Genomic DNA, 20,533 nt, shown 5'->3' on the forward strand with positions numbered 1-20,533 from the left:
CCACATGCCCGAGGCACATATTGACCTTTTTTTTCACTAAAATAGTGTCCAATTCCTTTTATATAGTTACAGTACATTCCTTATCATGACTTCCTATAAAACAAAGCATAACTTACAAACTCCTCTTCATAAGCTTCAAAGCCCTTCACTACTCAGCACCTAACTACATCTTATCTCTTTTTTTCTATATGTTCCTGGCCGAATCCTCCGCTTCTCTCAGAGCAACCGTTTGGTTTTGCCCCCCATTACTACTGCTGTTTCCCGCATCAAACCCTTCTGTCTTGCTGCTCCTTATATTTAGAATACCATTCCTAAATCCCTCCAGGGAGAGAATTCTCCTTCAATGCCTTTAGAACTAAACTCAAAGACTCGTCTGGGAGCACCTGGATTAAACCTAAACTGGAAGCTGGTACTTATATGACAGTTTCCACCTCTGTAACCTACAGCACTTTAATACCCCTCCGAATTGTGTCTATAAGTTACCCTTCTATTTAGACTGTAAGATCTACGGGGAAGGGACCTCCATCCTTGTGTCTCCTTGACACTGAGCAATTAATCTTTATTGTAATTATACTTTATTTTTATGTGAATTGTATTTTTAATAATGCACTTATTGTTACTTATATGCAATGACACCTTGTTTGTTACTACTAATTTATTGTTTTGCTGTACAGTGCATCCCTCCCAACTGTCCCTTTTTCAGGAGGGACAGTCCCTCTTTTGACAGCTCAACCTGCAGTCCCTCATTTGTACTGGAAAGTCCCTATTTTCTCTGCACTGAACAGCCAGAAAAAGAAACAAAGTTTTTAACTTAATTGGCTTTTAGCAGAGAGCACAGAACAGCTAACAGGTGCAACTAAGATACTCTGTAACAATTTTGAGACACAAAAAAACAGTTTAGATAAGGAGAATTATTTTCAAACTTTCATAACCTGCCAAATTTTGTAAAATGAACATGGTAATTAAAGGGTGTGGCCACAGAAAGGGGCGTGGTAAAAAATCGATGCGCTACGAGTGGAAAAAATTTTTGTGCCTCTTTTTACTTCCAAAATGTTGGGAGGCATGCAGTGCTTTGCCCTCAAGTAGCGCTATTGAAATAAAACTATACATACATACATACAATATAAATATTCCAGATTCAGGAAGGAGCGTTGGTTTATCCATTTAGTCAATTTCTTTTCATACTTGGGTTTTCTAGCAGACAAACCACATATTTACAAGCCTTTCCAGCGGCGGCATTACAAAGGTGTGCGTAAAGTTATAATGACTAGAGATGTCGCGAACTGTTCGCCGGCGAACTTGTTCGCGCGAACATCGGGTGTTCGCGCTCGCCGGAAGTTCGCGAACGTCGCGCGACGTTCGCCATTTTGGGTTCGCCATTGTTGGCGCTTTTTTTTGCCCTCTCACCCCAGACCAGCAGGTACATGGCAGCCAATCAGCGAAGCTCTCCCTGGACCACTCCCCTTCCCTATAAAAACCGAAGCCCTGCAGCGTTTTTTTCACCTCTGCCTGTGTGTGCTGAAGAGATAGTGTAGGGAGAGAGCTGCTGCCTGTTAGTGATTTCAGGGACAGTTGAAAGTTTGCTGGCTAGTAATCGTTTTGATACTGCTCTGTTATTGGAGGGACAGAAGTCTGCAGGGGTTTGAGGGACATTTAAGCTTAGGTAGCTTTGCTGGCTAGTAATCTACCTTCTACTGCAGTGCTCTGTATGTAGCTGCAGTGGGCAGCTGTCCTGCTTCTGATCTCATCTGCTGACTGCTGCAATAACAGTAGTCCTTGTAAGGACTGCTTTTATTTATTTTTTTGTTGTTTTACTACTACTACTACTACTACTATAAGAGCCCAGTGCTATTAGTCTAGCAGTGTTGGGGAGTGGGACTGGTGTGCTAATCTGCTGCTCCTAGTAGTTCAGCAGCACCAACTTTAATTTTTTTTTTTTAATATTCATTTTTTTTTTTATTTTACTTTTTTTTATTTTACTACCGCTGTAGTAGTGTATAAGTTGACCTTTTAGGCATTATTTGCCCTGTAGGCATTATTTGCACACTGTTTTCTTCAACCCGCCATCTAGCTGTGTGACCTTGTTCACATTCTGTCTAAATATCCATAATATTACCGTCTCCAGAAAAAACACCGGAGTGACTTTTTTCAAGCAGCATTCATATATTTTACGTAATCCGTATCCACCGCTGTAGTAGTGTATACGTTGACCTTGTAGGCATTATTTGCACACTGTTTTCTTCAACCCGCCATCTAGCTGTGTGACCTTGTTCACATTCTGTCTAAATATCCATAATATTACCGTCTCCAGAAAAAACACCGGAGTGACTTTTTTCAAGCAGCCATAATATATTTTACGTAATCCGTATCCACCGCTGTAGTAGTGTATACGTTGACCTTGTAGGCATTATTTGCACAGTGTTTTCTTCAACCCGCCATCTAGCTGTGTGACCTTGTTCACATTCTGTCTAAATATCCATAATATTACCGTCTCCAGAAAAAACACCGGAGTGACTTTTTTCAAGCAGCATTCATAATATTTTACGTAATCCGTATCCACCGCTGTAGTAGTGTATACGTTGACCTTGTAGGCATTATTTGCACACTGTTTTCTTCAACCCGCCATCTAGCTGTGTGACCTTGTTCACATTCTGTCTAAATATCCATAATATTACCGTCTCCAGAAAAAACACCGGAGTGACTTTTTTCAAGCAGCCATAATATATTTTACGTAATCCGTATCCACCGCTGTAGTAGTGTATACGTTGACCTTGTAGGCATTATTTGCACACTGTTTTCTTCAACCCGCCATCTAGCTGTGTGTATTATCGTTTCCAGAAAAACCAACTGAGTTTTTGTTGTTGTTGTTGTTTTTTAAAAAATAATGCCAGGCAAAGGCAGGCCGCCACGCAGAGGCCGTGCTAGGGGCCGTGCTGCTATGCAATCCTGTGGCCCTAGCAAATTGCCCAGTTTTAAAAAGCCAATGACCCTGAACTCCCAAAATGCTGAAGAGGTAGTTGACTGGCTTACACAGCACACCCCATCCTCTACCGTTTCTAACTTTACCACAACATCCTCCTCATCCTCCACTGCTATGGCCACCCCACGTAACACTTCCTCCACCACCGGTGCCCCTTCTTCACTGGGGTCAGAGGAGTTATTTTCCCATGAGTTTCTTGAACTGAGTAATGCGCAACCATTATTGCCAGAAGAAGATGAAGGAGATGAGGACCTTACACCAGATTTAATTCTGGCAGAGAACACGACAGAGATGGACATAATGAGTGATGAGGAGGAGGTCCCCGCTGCTGCTTCCTTCTGTGATGTGTCAGAAGAAATTGATGCATCTGAGGAGAATGATGATGAGGAGATTGATGTTTTGTGGGTGCCTAGTAGAAGAGAGCAAGAGGAGGGTAGTTCAGATGGAGAGACGGAGAGTCAGAGAGGCAGTAGGAGAATAAGACTTAGAAGAAGCAGGGAGGACAGCCCGCAGGGATCAGTAGGGCAACAACATGTATCGGCACCTGTGTTCAGCCGGCCAACGCACCCGCCATTGCCGCCAATGCCGCCAACTTCTACTGTTACCGCCAGATCGCACACTTCCAAAAAGTCAGCAGTGTGGGATTTTTTTAATGTGTGTGCCTCTGACAAAAGCATTGTAATTTGCAATGAGTGCAGTCAGAAACTGAACCTTGGTAAGCCCAACAGCCACATAGGTACAACTTCTATGCGAAGGCACATGAGCGGCAAGCACAAAGCACTTTGGGAGCAACACCTCAAAGGCAACAGGCAAACTAAAAGCCACACTCCTTCTGGTCCAGCATCTTACTGCTCTACCTCTGCTCTCCTTGACCCGTCTGAACCACCCTCCACTCCGCCTTCCACCTTGACCACCTGTTCCCATTCCAGTCATCTGCCACCAGCCAAGTTTCTGTGAAGGCCATGTTTGAGCGTAAGAAGCCAATGTCTGACTGTCACCCCCTTGCCCGGCGTCTGACAGCTGGCTTGTCTGCACTCTTAGCCCGCCAGCTTTTACCATACCAGCTGGTGGACTCTGAGGCCTTCCGCAAATTTGTAGCAATTGGGACACCGCAGTGGAAGGTACCCAGCCGCAATTTTTTTTCTAAAAAGGGAATACCACACCTGTACCAACATGTGCAGAGCCAAGTTACCGCATCTCTGTCACTTAGTGTTGGGCCAAAGGTCCATATGACTACTGACGCATGGTCCTCCAAGCATGGTCAGGGCAGGTATGTCACCTACACTGCCCACTGGGTGAACTTGGTAATGGCTGGGAAGCAGGGAATGGGTAGCTCAACAACAACAGTGGAGTTGGTGTCACCGCCACGGATTGCACGCGGTTCTGCCACCACCTCTACTCCTCCATCGCTCTCTACCTCGTCTTCTTCTTCTTCTTACTCTGCTGCTGGGTCCTCCTTCTCCTCCTCCACACCTGTGCACCCCCAGCTCCCCCTAGGCTATTCGACGTGCCAGGTACGCCGTTGTCACGCTGTCTTGGGGATGACGTGCCTGGAAAGCAAAAACCATACCGGATCTGTACTCCTGTCATCTCTGCAGTCACAGGCCGATCGGTGGCTGACCCCACACCAACTGCAGATCGGAAAAGTGGTGTGTGACAATGGAAGCAATCTGTTGGCAGCGTTGAGACTAGGCAATTTAACACATGTGCCCTGCATGGCACATGTGTTAAATTTAATAGTCCAACGTTTTGTCTCCAAGTACCCAGGATTCCAGGACGTTCTCACCCAGTCCAGAAAGGTGTCGGCCCATTTCAGACGTTCCTACACAGCCATGGCACGCCTTGCTGACATTCAGCAGCGCTACAACATGCCAGTCAGGCGTTTGATTTCTGACAGCCAGACTCGCTGGAATTCAACGCTCCTTATGTTGGAACGTCTGCTGCAACAACAAAGGGCCGTCAACGAGTACCTTTTTGAACTGGGTGGTAGGACTGGATCTGCACAGCTGGGGATTTTTTTCCCCCGTTACTGGGTGCTTATGCGCGATGCCTGCAGGCTCATGCGACCTTTTGAAGAGGTGACAAATATGGTCAGTCGCACCGAAGGCACCATCAGCGACCTAATACCCTTCGCTTTATTCCTGGAGCGTGCCGTGCGACGAGTGACAGATGAGGCTGTAGACCAGCGTGACGAGGAGCTGGAAGCGCACGATTTCTGGTCGGAATCACCAGAACGAACCCAGGCACCTGCTGCAACGCAGGGAGAGGTGCCAGAAGTGGAGTCAGAGGAGGAAGGTGGCTTTGTGGAGGAGGAGGAGGAGGAGGACCAACAGGAGCAGGCTTCCCAGGGGGCTAGTGGTGACCTTTTGGGGACCCCTGGTCTTGTACGTGGCTGGGGGGAGGAGACCGTGGATGATGCAGTCCTTGATAATGAGGAAGCGGAGATGGATAGCTCTGCATCCAACCTTGTGAGAATGGGGTCTTTCATGCTGTCATGCCTGTTGAAGGACCCCCGTATCAAGAGGCTTAAGGAGAAGGACCTGTACTGGGTCGCAACGCTACTAGACCCTCGGTACAAGCATAAAGTGTCAGAAATGTTACCAACATACCACAAGTCCGAAAAGATGCGGCATTTACAAACCAGCCTGCAAAACATGTTGTACAATGCTTTTAAGGGTGATGTCACTTCAGGAACTCATCAACATTCCAGGGGCAGAGGTGCCAGTAATCCTGCCACGAGCACACCTGCAAGGACAAAGCCCTTTGGCCAGTCTGTAACGTCAGACATGCAAATGTTTTTCTGTCCAAGGCAGCGCCACAACCCTTCTGGATCCACCCTCAAAGAACGCCTCGACCGGCAGGTAGCGGACTACCTGGCATTAACTGCAGATATCGACACTCTGAGGAGCGATGAACCCCTGGACTACTGGGTGCGCAGGCTTGATCTGTGGCCAGAGCTGTCACAATTTGCCATGAACCTCTTGTCTTGCCCAGCCTCAAGTGTGCTCTCAGAAAGGACCTTCAGTGCAGCAGGAGGGATTGTAACTGAGAAGAGAACTCGCCTAGGTCACAAAAGTGTCGATTACCTGACCTTTATTAAAATGAATGAGGGGTGGATCTCGGAGGGTTACTGCACGCCGGAAGACTTGTTCTGACTTCTATGCAGCTGTCCTTCTCTTCAAGCCTCATGACTCCACACACAGCTGTCCTTTAGCGTCCTCCTCCTCCCTCCGCCACCGTTACAAACTAGGGTGCAAACCCTACTGGTTTAATTTTTTCTGGCCTCTGTGCTTCAGTGGCTGCAACCAAAAAAACTGGGCAAACAATGTCTACAAGGTCAACGTATGGCAAAAAATGACTATTTTCAGCATTTATATGGCATATTTTTTCTGGCAACTGTGCTTCAGTGGCTGCGTCCAAAAAAATGCATATTTTCTGCATTTATATGGCATAATTTTTCTGGCCTCTGTGCTTCAGTGGCTGCAACCAAAAAAATGCATATTTTCAGCATTTATATGGCATAATTTTTCTGGCCTCTGTGCTTCAGTGGCTGCAACCAAAAAAATTTATATTTTCAGCATTTATATGGCATAATTTTTCTGGCCTCTGTGCTTCAGTGGCTGCAACCAAAAAATGCATATTTTCAGCATTTATATGGCATAATTTTTCTGGCCTCTGTGCTTCAGTGGCTGCAACCAAAAAAATGCATATTTTCAGCATTTATATGGCATAATTTTTCTGGCAACTGTGCTTCAGTGGCTGCGACCAAAAAAATGACTATTTTCAGCATTTATATGGCATATTTTTTCTGGCCTCTGTGCTTCAGTGGCTGCGGCCAAAAAAACTGGGCAAACAATGCCTACAAGGTCAACGACGTTGACCTTGTAGGCATTGTTTGCCCAGTTTTTTTGGCCGCAGCCACTGAAGCACAGAGGCCAGAAAAAATATGCCATATAAATGCTGAAAATAGTCATTTTTTGCCATATACGTTGAGTCAACGTATGGCAAAAAATGACTATTTTCAGCATTTATATGGCATATTTTTTCTGGCCTCTGTGCTTCAGTGGCTGCGGCCAAAAAAACTGGGCAAACAATGCCTACAAGGTCAACGACGTTGACCTTGTAGGCATTGTTTGCCCAGTTTTTTTGGCCGCAGCCACTGAAGCACAGAGGCCAGAAAAAATATGCCATATAAATGCTGAAAATAGTCATTTTTTGCCATACGTTGACTCAACGTATATGGCAAAAAATGACTATTTTCAGCATTTATATGGCATATTTTTTCTGGCAACTGTGCTTCAGTGGCTGCGACCAAAAAAACTGGGCAAACAATGCCTACAAGGTCAACGTATGGCAAAAAATGACTATTTTCAGCATTTATATGGCATATTTTTTCTGGCAACTGTGCTTCAGTGGCTGCAACCAAAAAAACTGGGCAAACAATGTCTACAAGGTCAACGTATGGCGAAAAATGACTATTTTCAGCATTTATATGGCATATTTTTTCTGGCAACTGTGCTTCAGTGGCTGCAACCAAAAAAACTGGGCAAACAATGTCTACAAGGTCAACGTATGGCGAAAAATGACTATTTTCAGCATTTATATGGCATATTTTTTCTGGCAACTGTGCTTCAGTGGCTGCGTCCAAAAAAACTGGGCAAACAATGCCTACAAGGTCAACGTATGGCAGTTGTTTAAAGAGAACAGTAGATTACTAGCCAGCAAAGCTACCTAAGCTAAAATGTCCCTCAAATCCCTGCAGACTTCTGTCCCTCCAATACAGAGCAATATCAAGCAGATTACTAGCCAGCAAACTTACTATCATCTGTCCCTGAAATCACTAACAGCTCTCCCCCTACACTATCTCTTCCAAGCACACACAGGCAGATTTTTCAGATACATTTTTGCCCTTGATCCCCCTCTGGCATGCCACTGTCCAGGTCGTTGCACCCTTTAAACAACTTTAAAATCATTTTTCTGGCCAGAAATTTTTTTTTTAGATGTTAAAGTTCGCCTTCCCATTGAAGTCTATGGGGTTCGCGAACCGTTCGCGAACCGCTCGCGTTTTTGCGCAAGTTCGCGAATATGTTCGCGAACTTTTTTTCCGACGTTCGCTACATCCCTAATAATGACACATTCCTATTATTGTCTAAGAACACCCGCAGGGTTATTTCAATAAAAAAATGCTCCTAACCTACTGCCCAGCCTGCATTACCTAACTGTCATTCAAGGAGTGTGCTGGCAGTACTGCTACATATTCATTGGTGTGGAGGGCCCTAATGGGTTCTTTTTCTTAAAGCTCTCCTTCGTTCAGGAATAAAATAAATCAAAAGTTAGCATTAGTGTTTGTGTGTATTTTGAGTGTGGCCCCAGAACATTTTTCTTCTTCCAATGTGGCCCAGGGAAGCCAAAAGGTTGGACAACCCTGCTTTAAAAATAGTCAAAGTACCATAGTATCATTTTATAAATAGGTTCCTCACACAATATGTTTCGCCATGAGTCCCATCACAACTTAAAAACGATAAAAGAACTTAGAGGGTTGTCCAATAAAAACACTAGGGGTGATTTCAGTACCCCATGCAGTGTGTATTTGGCCGTTTTTGTGCACTTTGCACACTGCATGGGGCATGTGAAGAATGCTCCGGAAATGGCACTGATGGGCTGGGGCCGGCACTTAGATGCTTGATGGATGTTTAGACTGATGCTTAGTGTAGAGACCAGCAACCCTGGTCCCCAAGTGATCTGTAAGTGAACACTTGCTTCCCCTGGGGTAGGTAAATGACCTCTAAGTTTGCCAGCAGGTGCCATTTACTGGTAACTTTTTTGGTTGCTAGGTTTGTTTATTACATATGGGGATAGGGTTCCAATATGTAGGGCAGTCTAATTTCTAAATTATATTGCCATAAATGCTTTTGGATAGTGATGGGAGAATTTATTCACCAGTGGCGAATTTGCGGCGAATTTGCACGATTCACCAAACGCCCGTGAAAATTTGCCAGCGTCCAAAAGAAAACAGACGCTGGTGTCAAAAATGGACGCTGCCATCAAAAACGAGACACCGGTGCCGTTTTGCGCATTTTTCACAAATTCGCCCATTACTTAGATTAGATGAATATAATAAAAATAAAGCATTGGGGCAGCAGCGATTTTTTTTTGGCTAAATGTTGCATTCATACAAGTATAAACCTGCATGCATACCTCCCAACTGTCCCGGTTTTCACTGGACAGTCCCGATTTTGACAGCTCAGCCTGCAGTACCGGTTTGTAACTGATATGTCCCGACTTTCCCTTAGATCTCCTGCACTGAACAGCCAGAAAAAGATACTAAATTTTCTAAAACATAATTGGCTTTTGGCAGAGAGCCCAGAATACGTGGCAGGTGCACTTAGATACTTTTGTAACAATTTAAGATAAGATAAGAAGAAATTGCAACAATTTAAGATAAGCAGGTCTCTTGGGGAAACCACAACTTAAAGGGCAATTCACCTTCATTAGCAAAACTGTAACAACACATAAAAAACACAAAAATGTATTCAAATTTTCATAACCTGCCAAATTTCATAAAATGAACTTGATAATTAGGGGGTGTGGCCAAAAATTTCTTTTTGACCCTCTTTCTATTTCCAAAATGTTGGGAGGTATGTGCATGTATAGGAGCACTCAGACCTGACTATTCCTAATAATGCCTTTAAACCTGACAAGCTGTAAGCTCATAACCCCTATTAATGACAAAGCTGTGAGATGATAACCCCTAATTAAGTCTCTGGAACTACGGGCCTCTCTATATCTCAGTTTTTTTGGTGCAGTTTTTCAACATGTCCAGCTCAAACTTGCTATCACTTTCATGGCAGGAAAACAGGAAAGCATTGATTTCTAGGTAGGAATATAATAAATGTAAAACCACTGCACCCAGGATACCATGGGATTTTGGGAACAAAAAGAAAGAAGAGGATGACAGCCCTACGTACAGAAATACACAGTATTGAGACAGTATTGAGATACTGCAAGTGAAAAGCTAAAACGTTATGTGCACTATCCTTATTTTTTTAATGGCCTCTTTGATTAATATATTAAAAATCAGGTTACCTTGCTCCATATGTGTTGAGGAGAGCAGTAACGTTAATTTAGCTGAATGACTACTATCATATCTTCAAGAGAAGTATTCTCCATTTCAGACATAAAACCAAAAAGAACAATGGAATAAAACTGCTATCCCCGTGAAGCCTTCTCAATCTCGAAATAACAGTGGGCAAGCTTTAACACGTTTGCAATGAGAATGTGCTCTTTAACAACACCATGTCTCCATGTTTCTTCTAAGAATAATTCTTCCTTGAATCACAAAAGTACATTTTAAAACACCAAGGGGAGCAAAACACAACATAAGAGACAGCAATAACATCTGATAATTTTAGCCAACGTGACATCTCATACATCCTGAAGGGAACTTAATGAATATATACATCCAATCAGAAATGATTGATAGCTGGAGGGAGGCCAATAGATCAGTATGTACTGTAGGAGACTGGCAAGGAGCTTTCAGCGTGTTGCAGTTCCTTGGGTTATTATATATCATCAGAACCTGGTTGCACAACACTGAAAAATGAAGCACAGTATTTTTATGAGAAGGTCCACACTCTGGAATTAACTGAATTGCTTTAAAATAAATTGCTCTGATGCTGTGTCATTTCATTCTTTTAACGTAAATGCATCATAGATAAGGGTTTGTTAGTAAACCCTCACTCCTTCACCCCCCACCCCACTATGATTCTAGTTGTTTACTGGGAAACCAGAACAATATGGGAGTGTAGTGCTAAAAGGAAGCGGGCCCCCAGGCTGGTACATTTTTTGAAGTAGAGGAGCGATGCCAGGGGTCAAAAGTGAGTATCACTGGGGGGCATTGCTCAGTGAGTCTTCCTGGAGTCTTTATTTGACCTTTAACCTATGGGTCAGGACCCAAAAATTACCCCCCAAACAATGTGAAACATTTTCCTACCATAAAACATAGTGATTAAAACAAGGTCGAATAAGTGCTTCTAAGCCATTTTTTGAGTAGCAAAGCTTGATTCTGCAGAATACATAGTAACATAGTAACATAGTAAGTAAGGTTGAAAAAAGAAACAGGTCCATCAAGTTCAACCTTTTAGTTTTTTTGAATCTGCCTATCTGCCAGTTGATCCAGAGGAAGGCAAAAAACCCATCTGAAGCCTCTCCAATTTGCCTCAGAGGGGAAAAAAATTCCTTCCCGACTCCAAAATGGCAATGGGACTAGTCCCTGGATCAACTTGTACTATGAGCTATCTTCCAAAACCCTGTATAGGTGGCAAATCTCATTTGCCACTTAGCTGCCCAGATTGCCAGTTTGTCAAGATCGTGTTACAAGGATGCCACATCCTGGAAGGAATTAATTGGGCTGGATAATTTTGTGTCATCTGCAAACACTGATACATTACTTACAACACCCTCCCCTAAGTCATTGATGAACAAGTTAAATAAAAGTGGACCCAATACCAAGCCCTGAGGGACACCACTAAGAACCTTACTCCAAGTAGAGAATGTACCATTAAAGGAGAAGGAAAGCTACGGAGGCATTTTATTGCCAATAGATTAGCTGCAATAGTGCAAGCTAGAATGCTATATTTATTCTGTAGAATGTTTTACCATACCTGAGTAAAAAGCTCTAGAAACTCTCTGTTTGTTTAGGATAGGAGCTGCGGTATTAACATGGTGTGACATCACTTCCTGCCTGAGTCTCTCCCTGCTCTGGGCTCAGATTACAGTAGAGAAGGGAGGGGGGGAGGGGAAGAGGAGCAAACTGAGCATGCTCTTGCCCAGGGCAATGAGGTTAAGCTGAAGGCAGGAAGTCTGATACAGAAGCTCATGTGTACACAATAGAAGGTAAGAAATGCAGTGTTTCTTTTGACAGGGGACTCAGAGCAACATTACTTTGGAGGTTTACTGGTATATTTAGATGGACCTTTCTGTTAAGGCTTACTTAGTTTTAACCTTTCCTTCTCCTTTAACAACCACCCTCTGTACCCGATCCTGTAGCCAGTTTCCTATCCATGTGCAAACTACTTCATTAAGCCCAACAGACCTTAGTTTAGAAAGCAGTCGTTTGTGGGGCACGATATCAAATGCTGTGGCAAAATCCAAATAGATCACATCTACTGCCCCCCCCCCCCCCGCTGTCCAGCATCTTACTTACCTCATTATAAAAAGCCATCAAATTTGTCTGACATGACCAATCCTTCATAAAGCCATGCTGATTGCTGCTCCTAATGCCATTCACTAAGACAAAATGTTGAATGTGATCCCTTAACAAGCATTCAAATAATTTGCCCATCACAGATGTCAAACTTACTGGCCTATAATTGCCAGGCTGAGATCGTAATCCCTTTTTAAATATTGGAATAACATCAGCTTTTCTCCAATCCATAGGCACCATACCAGATGACAGTGAATCTGAGAAAATCAGAAATAGTGGCTGGTCTAAAATTGAACATAGCTCTCTTAGAACCCGGGGGTGTATGCCATCAGGCCCTGGAGCCTTGCTTACATTAGTTTTTATTAAAGCTTTATGAATCATATCCTGAGTCAGCCACTGACTAGATTGAGCTGAGCCATTAGTGCAGCTATAAAGTGAGCCTGTGAACCCAGACTCCTCTATTGTATACACTGAAGAAAAGAACTGATTTAGCACATTTGCCTTTTCTGTTTCTGTTTCTGTTACACCCATACTGGTAGCATTATTTAATGGAGCAACACTCTCAACCTGCATCTTTTTACTATTAATATAATATATTTAAAAAACTTTTTAGGGTTAGTTTTTACCTCCATCTCAATTAACGCTTCATTTCCTTTCTTTGCCTTCCGATTTGCTGGATTGCTTTATTACAGTGTTTATATTCATTAAATGCAGCTTCTGTCCCTACAGATTTGTAGTTTTTAAATGCCTTTCTCTTCTTTCCCATTAACTTTTTTACTTCTGTATTAAGCCACACAGGATGATTCTTAGAGCTTCTACATTTACTCATTAAGGGAATAAATTGAGAACAGTAATGATTTCATATAATTTTAAATGACAACCATTTCTGTTCTGTGTTTTTATCTGAAAACCTAATGCCCCAATCAATACTCTGTAGGGCAGCCCTCAAGGCACTAAAATTAGCGTTTCCAAAATTCATGGTTTTTGTTGCCCCAGTATATATTTGTTTTTGCACCAGACATTAAATGATATACTGTAACATTATGGTCACTAATAAGTTGGGCTCCTTGAGGAAAAACTCACCTTTTGTTTATTGCATTCTTTTGGGCCGCCAGCTAGTACAGAGTCAGGCTGGGGTACCTGGGGCCCACTGAGCTGCAAGTCTGACCCTGCAGGTAGTAAGCAGAAGATTCTTCATCCAAAGGTGCAGCATGCACTGCATGATATGGTGCAACTGCAGATGAAACTGCAAGCCTCCTTAATTCATAAACCAACCGATATCCAGTGGGATGCCAGGGACCCACCAGAAAACCTTAGAATGTGGGCCTACTTTCCAGACTATTATTCCTCCATTCCTCACTTAACCTCTTAATTCTCCTAGTCTTTTATATCTACTTACTATATACTTCCATTATTAAGCATTTTGTTTCCATAAAAAAACAGGGAATGACCATAAAATAGGCTAAATGGTTAAAAGCAAAAGGGCCCACTGATACCTGGGCCCACCGGGAGTTTTCCTGGTATCCGGGTGGGACGGTCCGACACTGCTGATATCCACGGCACAAGGATAAAGGTCAGGACTTTTGATATAAGATACACAGTCACAAATAATAAGAATATTCTAGTCTTGAGATTTGGGCTCATGCCATTTTATAGTTCATTGGTGGCCAGTGCTCAGAGACCACCTTCTGAAGAGCAGAATAGAGCAGAGAACTAGACAAAATCACATATATATCACTGGTGCTGTTGAGAAGGCAGAAAACACTAGTGATCAGAAAACACTGTAGTGATCAGTTTCTAATCAAAGCAGACAAATGTTGGGTTTCGAGGAGTTGCATTTTTAAATGAAAGAAAAGTAATGGTGGAGGAGGAAGCCTGAAGGTTCAGTGTAAAATATAGTGGCAATGCCTATTTGATCTCCTCGATAATCCTTTTGGAATCCTTTGATTTTTAAGCAATTATTCCCATTGCCATTTAAACTTGCATTTCCAGCTAAATAACAAGGTTCCAGTTGCAAACTTGGCTGTGGTTTAGACATCCCAGAAGACAATCCAAGTGAATACATAATATTAAACTGTGCCTTGAGCACACTGCTAAGCACAATTTACTATTATATATTTGTTTAGCAACAAGGAAACTTTAAAAACTTTGCGGCTGTTGTGAATTAACAACTGCCATAAAGATCAGTAGATGCTTATGCAATAAGGAGCCAAAAAACCCAGTAATAATCGATGAGTACCAAGAAAGAGTTTCAACACAAAACTGTTTAAGGAAATATTACGGCAATAAAATAGAGGCCTCCTGTTTTGAATGTATTTTTTTCAGGACTGTATAAATGAAACATGCAGGAAGGTATAAGCAGGTTGCAAATAATTTCACAATCATGAATCTACATATAAATATATCTCGCTGCAGGCAGGGATCTGAACTCCATGTAGAGTTTAGAGTAGCGAGTAACAGCTTGTCCTGTACCAGTAAACTTTAATTAATGTACTGTACTTAGTCTGTAGTCTAGCATGCCTTCAGGGCTGCCAGCTTAAATACTTTCACTTTTTTGATCAAGAACCTGGCCAATCCCTAGGTACACACCTGACCCCAAGCCATACCTCCAAACATTTTGGAAGTAAAAGGAGGGACAAAAACATTTTTTCCGCACGTAGCGCAGCAATTTTTTGACCACACCCCTTTCTGTGGCCACACCCCCTAATTGCCATGTTTGTTTTACAAAATTTGGCAGGTTATGAAAGTTTGAAAATATTTCTCCTTATCTAAACTGTGTTTTTGTGTCTCAAAATTGTTACAAAGTATCTTATTTGCACCTGTTAGCTGTTCAAGGCTCTCTGCTAAAAGCGTGCAGAGAAAAGAGGGACTTTCCAGTACAAATGAGGGACTGCGGGTTGAGCTGTCAAAAGAGGGACTGTCCCTCCGAAAAAGGGACAGTTGGGAGGTATGCCCAAGCCCCCATTGGATAGTTGTATCTGGAGTATGACCTGTAATTTACATAACCACTGTGTCTCTATCAGAGACAGAATATAAACATATACCTGAATATTTGTACTGCTTTGCCTATCCAGCTCAGACAAATATTAAATTAGCGGTGGGAAGAGAACAGTAGCACTTATAATGAGAGCAACATCGAATGGGAATCTACTGCTAGTGACACCACAATGGAGCCTTCGGATAACTTAATTAATAAAGGAAGGGAAATGAAATACTTTGGTGTAACAGAAGACATATTAGTAATAGTATTAGCTAAATTTCAAGATTATATGAATGATTGAGTGATGCTTCTAGAAATTCCAGGTAGCAGATTAGGACTGGTTTCATTTAATCTACATAAAATCAGATAGGAATCAGTACAACCCCAAATTGCTACGCTACAGGTCAGTGGCAAGACCTCACAGTTAATAAAATTATTTCACAGGAGGCAACAAAGATGATTTGTGGTCCAACTAGCGTAACTGTACCACACTGTAACTGCTGTAAATATCAGGAATGGCTTTAAGACTTTGATATATGTACAACTAGGAAGTGAGAAGAGACAGAGGTGATATCATGGAAACATTGAGATCTAACAAGGGAAAAAAAGTTTAGGAGAGATAAAATTCCGGCAGTGCAACAAACTGAAATGGAACATAAGGAAACACTTCTTTGCAGAAAGGGTAATAAACATTTATTGTACATCCTTCCTGCAGATGTGATGGGGACTAATTTAGGACAATCCATGTATAAGCCTCGGTAATATAAGATCAATATAGTCAGTTAGGCTGGCTTCTATGTGTTTAAAAGTGCCATGGTTTGTTCCTCGTCAGGATTTTTTTGTTGACTAGTCAGGATTGCAGGCTCAGCTGCTTACTCATATTGAGTCCTGTAAAGAAAGCATTTCTGTATAAATAACAATTTTTTCTTTATGTAATAACATGATGTATTAACATGGGCAAACTTTGCCCTGGTTCAGTGTTCGATAGCAACCAAATAGCAATTAGCTAGTCTATGCAGTGAAAATAATAACACTACCATCAGTAATTGCTGGTTACAAGACTGAGACAAGTAAACAAATACCACACTTCCTATCCCATTAACTAAACGGCTTATTGTGAGGATGACCCAGACAGTAGGACCAAGATGGAAACCTTAAGTCTCCTGACATGTTTTCCCATTAGTAATTGACATCAGCCTGCAGGGTGCTGTACCCATGGGATTTATTGGTGCAGCCGTACAGTATGAGGTGCCTCGTTATAAAGTTGTATAGGTGTCCGTTTTGTGGCTACATTTTATTACAAACAATGGTCACTGTAGCTTAATAAATACAATTATGCTTTGGCCTTTTCACCCCAAAATCTGTATCCCCAGGATTACTGGTGAACAAGGAGTAGGTATGTAGCGAGTGGTATGGTTATAGGTGAGTGGGGGTGTCAGGAAATATGCTGCCCCAGTCCACGAGCTGAATTTGTTTAATTTAAAGGAGCATTTTACAGCATGAACCAATACAGTATTCATGACATTCATAAAAAAAGATTAAAAGATTAATGGGCCCTTTTACATTGGTAGACACAAAGGGCAAAGTGTGATTTTCTCTGCAGTGACTTTCATCAAAAAACACTTTCAAGCTTCCAATTGTGCTATTTGCACTTTTGTATTTTTACAGGAAAGATTTGAGTAAGGTTTCTAATTTTTTTTTTTAAACCCTAAAAGTAACTAATTTTACATTCAGTTACTTTTAGGGTTTACTTATACTTTAAGTGTTTTTTATGCAAAATAACCTCATATGTTGCTAGAATATTATACCAACTTAGATTTTATTAAATAGTATATCAACTTCAACACAAATATTTTTAACACGTCATTCTGTAGCTTTTATTCTAAAGAGAAAGTGCTACATGGATCCGACAAATTTAACTAATGAAGTTTGACCAATCTCCCCCATATTGTACTTTCTCTGTGCTCAATAAACAGAGGATTACTGGTATGTAGTGGGACAGACTCCAACCAAACACTAAGGTCCATGCAGTTTCCCTTGGGGGTGATTGTCAGTTAACTATAGCCTGATGACGGTCCCTTGAGGTACCGAAACGCGTAGATGTTTATATGATTCAGTAAAGGACTTCTAACAACCTTTATGCCGTGAGTGCTTCCTTTTATTTTTGGACTATATATATATATATATATATATATATATATATATATATATATATATATATATATATATATATATATATATATATATATTGATATATATATATATATATATATATAATGAAACGGCACTCACCAATCTCCCAGTTGTTCGCCGGGTGCTAACCAAAATTAGTCAACAATAGTCCAGAGAAAGCACTCACGGCCATGACCATCAGCTGTGTATCAAAATATATTTATTCGTGCATGGTGCACCAACGCGTTTCGGCTCACATGGAGCCGTCGTCAGGATATATATATATATATCACACAGGGAAGGTCCCGCGCTCTCAGGACTTAAATAAAAATAGAAATGTTTTATTGAATGACTAACGTTTTGGCCTCTCCGAGGCCTTTCTCAAAGTGTGGAAAAGCACAATATGATTGCCTTAAATACACATAACGCCGGGAAACGTTAATTGGCTGACCTATCAACATCGTCATCAGATAGTTGAACTACATGGATAACCATTACAAAAAAACATTACAAGACAACAAATTACATATATTGTGTCAATAATGCTATTAAACCCTTTTCATTTGGCTAGCTAAAGAATTAAAAACATGTAGAATTAAAAAAACTAAGTAAAAAAAAAACTAAGTAACAAACATTTCCTGTCTTGTATACAATTTCTCTTAGCTGGACTGTTTAAGTGCAGGTGTAAGGTCTGCAATTAAGAACCCTCTTTTGTGTTAACACCATTAAATAAAATGAGGTATAGTGCGGTCCTCAGCTCAGGTCAGGAAACCATTATATATGTATTATCCCTCTATTTTACCAGATGACATTTAGATTGAATATTTTACCAAAGGATCACCCAGGTGTAGTGCAACGATACTTTAGCTGGTGTGCACAAAAACACACCGCCAGTAAGCATGTATAAGAAGGATTTGATTAGGGCAGGGCTGGAACTAGGGGTGGGCAGATGAGGCAATGATGTGGGGCGTTGGGCAGGTACCTGTTCAAAGTCTTCTGCCTACCCCTAGTATTGGTTCTCTTCCCTACTGCTCTCGCCTCCCTCCTGTCTCTTCCCCTCCCCTCTATCACTCTCCCCATGCTCTGCCACCCCCTATACCTCCCTCCGCTTGCCTTCCCCTTTGTTGCTCTCCCCTCCCTCCCATCTCTTCTTACGGCGAATGCGCACACGGGGGGTAGCTGACCGGGGTGCCTAGGGCGCCCTGTTGGGATGGCCCAGCCTGGATTAGGGAGGCACAAAGGTTTGGACAGTGGTTGTTCTTTTCTTGTTCAAGTCTTATTTGGAGGGTCAAGCTTTGGTGGACCTTTGGTTCACAAAAGTGAACATAAAGGTAAACTGCTCATTTAATATTTCCAAGCATGCCATGTGGTTTACCCAGCACGGATGAGAGTTGTTCAAGCAGGTTTGTGACACATTAAAAAAGTGAAATGTGTATTTGGTTCATGGTGGCTCTGGGGGAATGTTGCATGGGGGGAACACTTGCCCATATAGGCTTGTTATGATGCAAACAGCCTAGCATGGAAGTGCTACAAGGAAAAGAAGCAAACAGCCAGCACTCACCAAACTTAATATTTTCAAATGCACGAAACGCATCTTCAGCCAGTTTCAAATATCACAATGAGAAGAACAGCACCAGTAAAGGAGAATATTAAGAAGCCTTTATTAACATCTCATGGCTTTTGACCTGGAAAGGTGCCGCATTTCAGGCCATCTTCAAAGATGAAAGCCATGAGATGTTAAAAAAGGCTTCTTAAAGGGTTGTTCACCTTCCAAACACTTTTTTTCAGTTCAGTTGTCTTCAGATTATTCACCATAAACAAATACTTTTTTAAATTTCTTTCTATCTTTTATCTTTTTCCATTTTCCCAAAACGTAAGTTTAAAGTTTAATGTTTGTCTCTGGTGTTTGAGTCTGGCAGCTCAGTAATTCAGGTACAATTTTGCAACATTTAGTTGATCCATTTCTCAGCAGCATCTCTGAAGTATCAGCAACTATTGTATCAATTCTAACAGCTGCCTGTAATGAAACCCAGAGATTCTGCTCAGCAGGGACAAAGATAACAAATATATCAACTAAATGTATCAACTAATTGTATCAATTTAGAACAGTTAAAGCGTTGGCGACCTCCATCCCAGAGATGCTTTAGGTTTAGGAGGTGAAAATTTAAACTTTACACATCAATATTAGAAAAACACTCACAAATAGAAAATAGAAAGTAATTAGAAAAACAACAGAACTGAAAAAAAGTCTTTGAAGGTGAACAACCCCTTTAATATTCTCTTTTGGGGTGCTGTTCTTCACATTGTGAGTGCCACAAGGGGTGGGCAGAAGTTTGTGCTCTACTGCTACAGTAACCCAGTAATCAGAGGGGTCTGTGCAACACCCTGTGTACTCTGTTAGATACCATGTGTATTTAAAGGGATACTGCCATGGGAATTTTTAAAAAAAAAAACAAAAAAACTTCAGTTCATAACATAGTGCTGCCCTAGCAGAATTCTGCACTGAAATCCATTTCTCAAAAGAGCAAACATATTTGTTTCTATTTAGAAAATTGACATGGGGCTGTATATAGTTGGTTGCAAGTAGTTTCCCAGGTGCCCCGAGTCATGTGACATGTGCTCTGATAACCTTCAACTTGCAGTACAGCACTAAAGAGTGACTGAAGTGATATCATCCCCTCCTTTTTTCCTTCCCAGCAGCCTAACAACAGAACAATTGGAAGGCAACCAGATAGCAGCTCCCTAACACAAGATAACAGCTGCCTGTTAGAACAGCATTCAATAGTAAAATTCAGGTCCCACTGCGACACATTCAGTTACATTGAGTAGGAGAAACAACATTCTGCCAGAAAGCAGTTCCATCCTAAAGTGCTGGCTCTTTCTGAAAGCACATGACCAGGCAAAATGACCTGAGATGCACCTACACACCAATATTACAACTAAAAAAAAAACACTTGCTGGTTCAGGAATGAAATTTTATATTGTAGAGTGAATTATTTGCAGCGTAAAAAGTGTAATTTAGAAATAAAAAGTACATCATAAAAATCATGACAGAATCCCTTTAAGGCTAAATTTGCTTTACCACAACGCTGACATTTCTGTTTAATGTTGACACTCCCAGGTCATTTGGATTTAAACGATAAATCTGGGTGTGGCAGCCACCAGTCTATTATTTTGTTGTCCCAAGAGGCATATG

The 20,533-nt window shown here is 41.6% G+C and overlaps 1 protein-coding gene across 1 annotated transcript in view; it reads right to left on the reverse strand.

Moving 5' to 3' along the window:
- The window catches only part of ghr.S (growth hormone receptor S homeolog), a 277,152-nt gene that overhangs the window by 177,775 nt on the left and 78,844 nt on the right, over positions 1 to 20,533 (reverse strand). The window lies entirely within an intron of this gene.

This window comes from Xenopus laevis, chromosome 1S, assembly GCF_017654675.1.
Source record: "Xenopus laevis strain J_2021 chromosome 1S, Xenopus_laevis_v10.1, whole genome shotgun sequence".
Lineage (NCBI taxonomy): Eukaryota > Metazoa > Chordata > Amphibia > Anura > Pipidae > Xenopus > Xenopus laevis.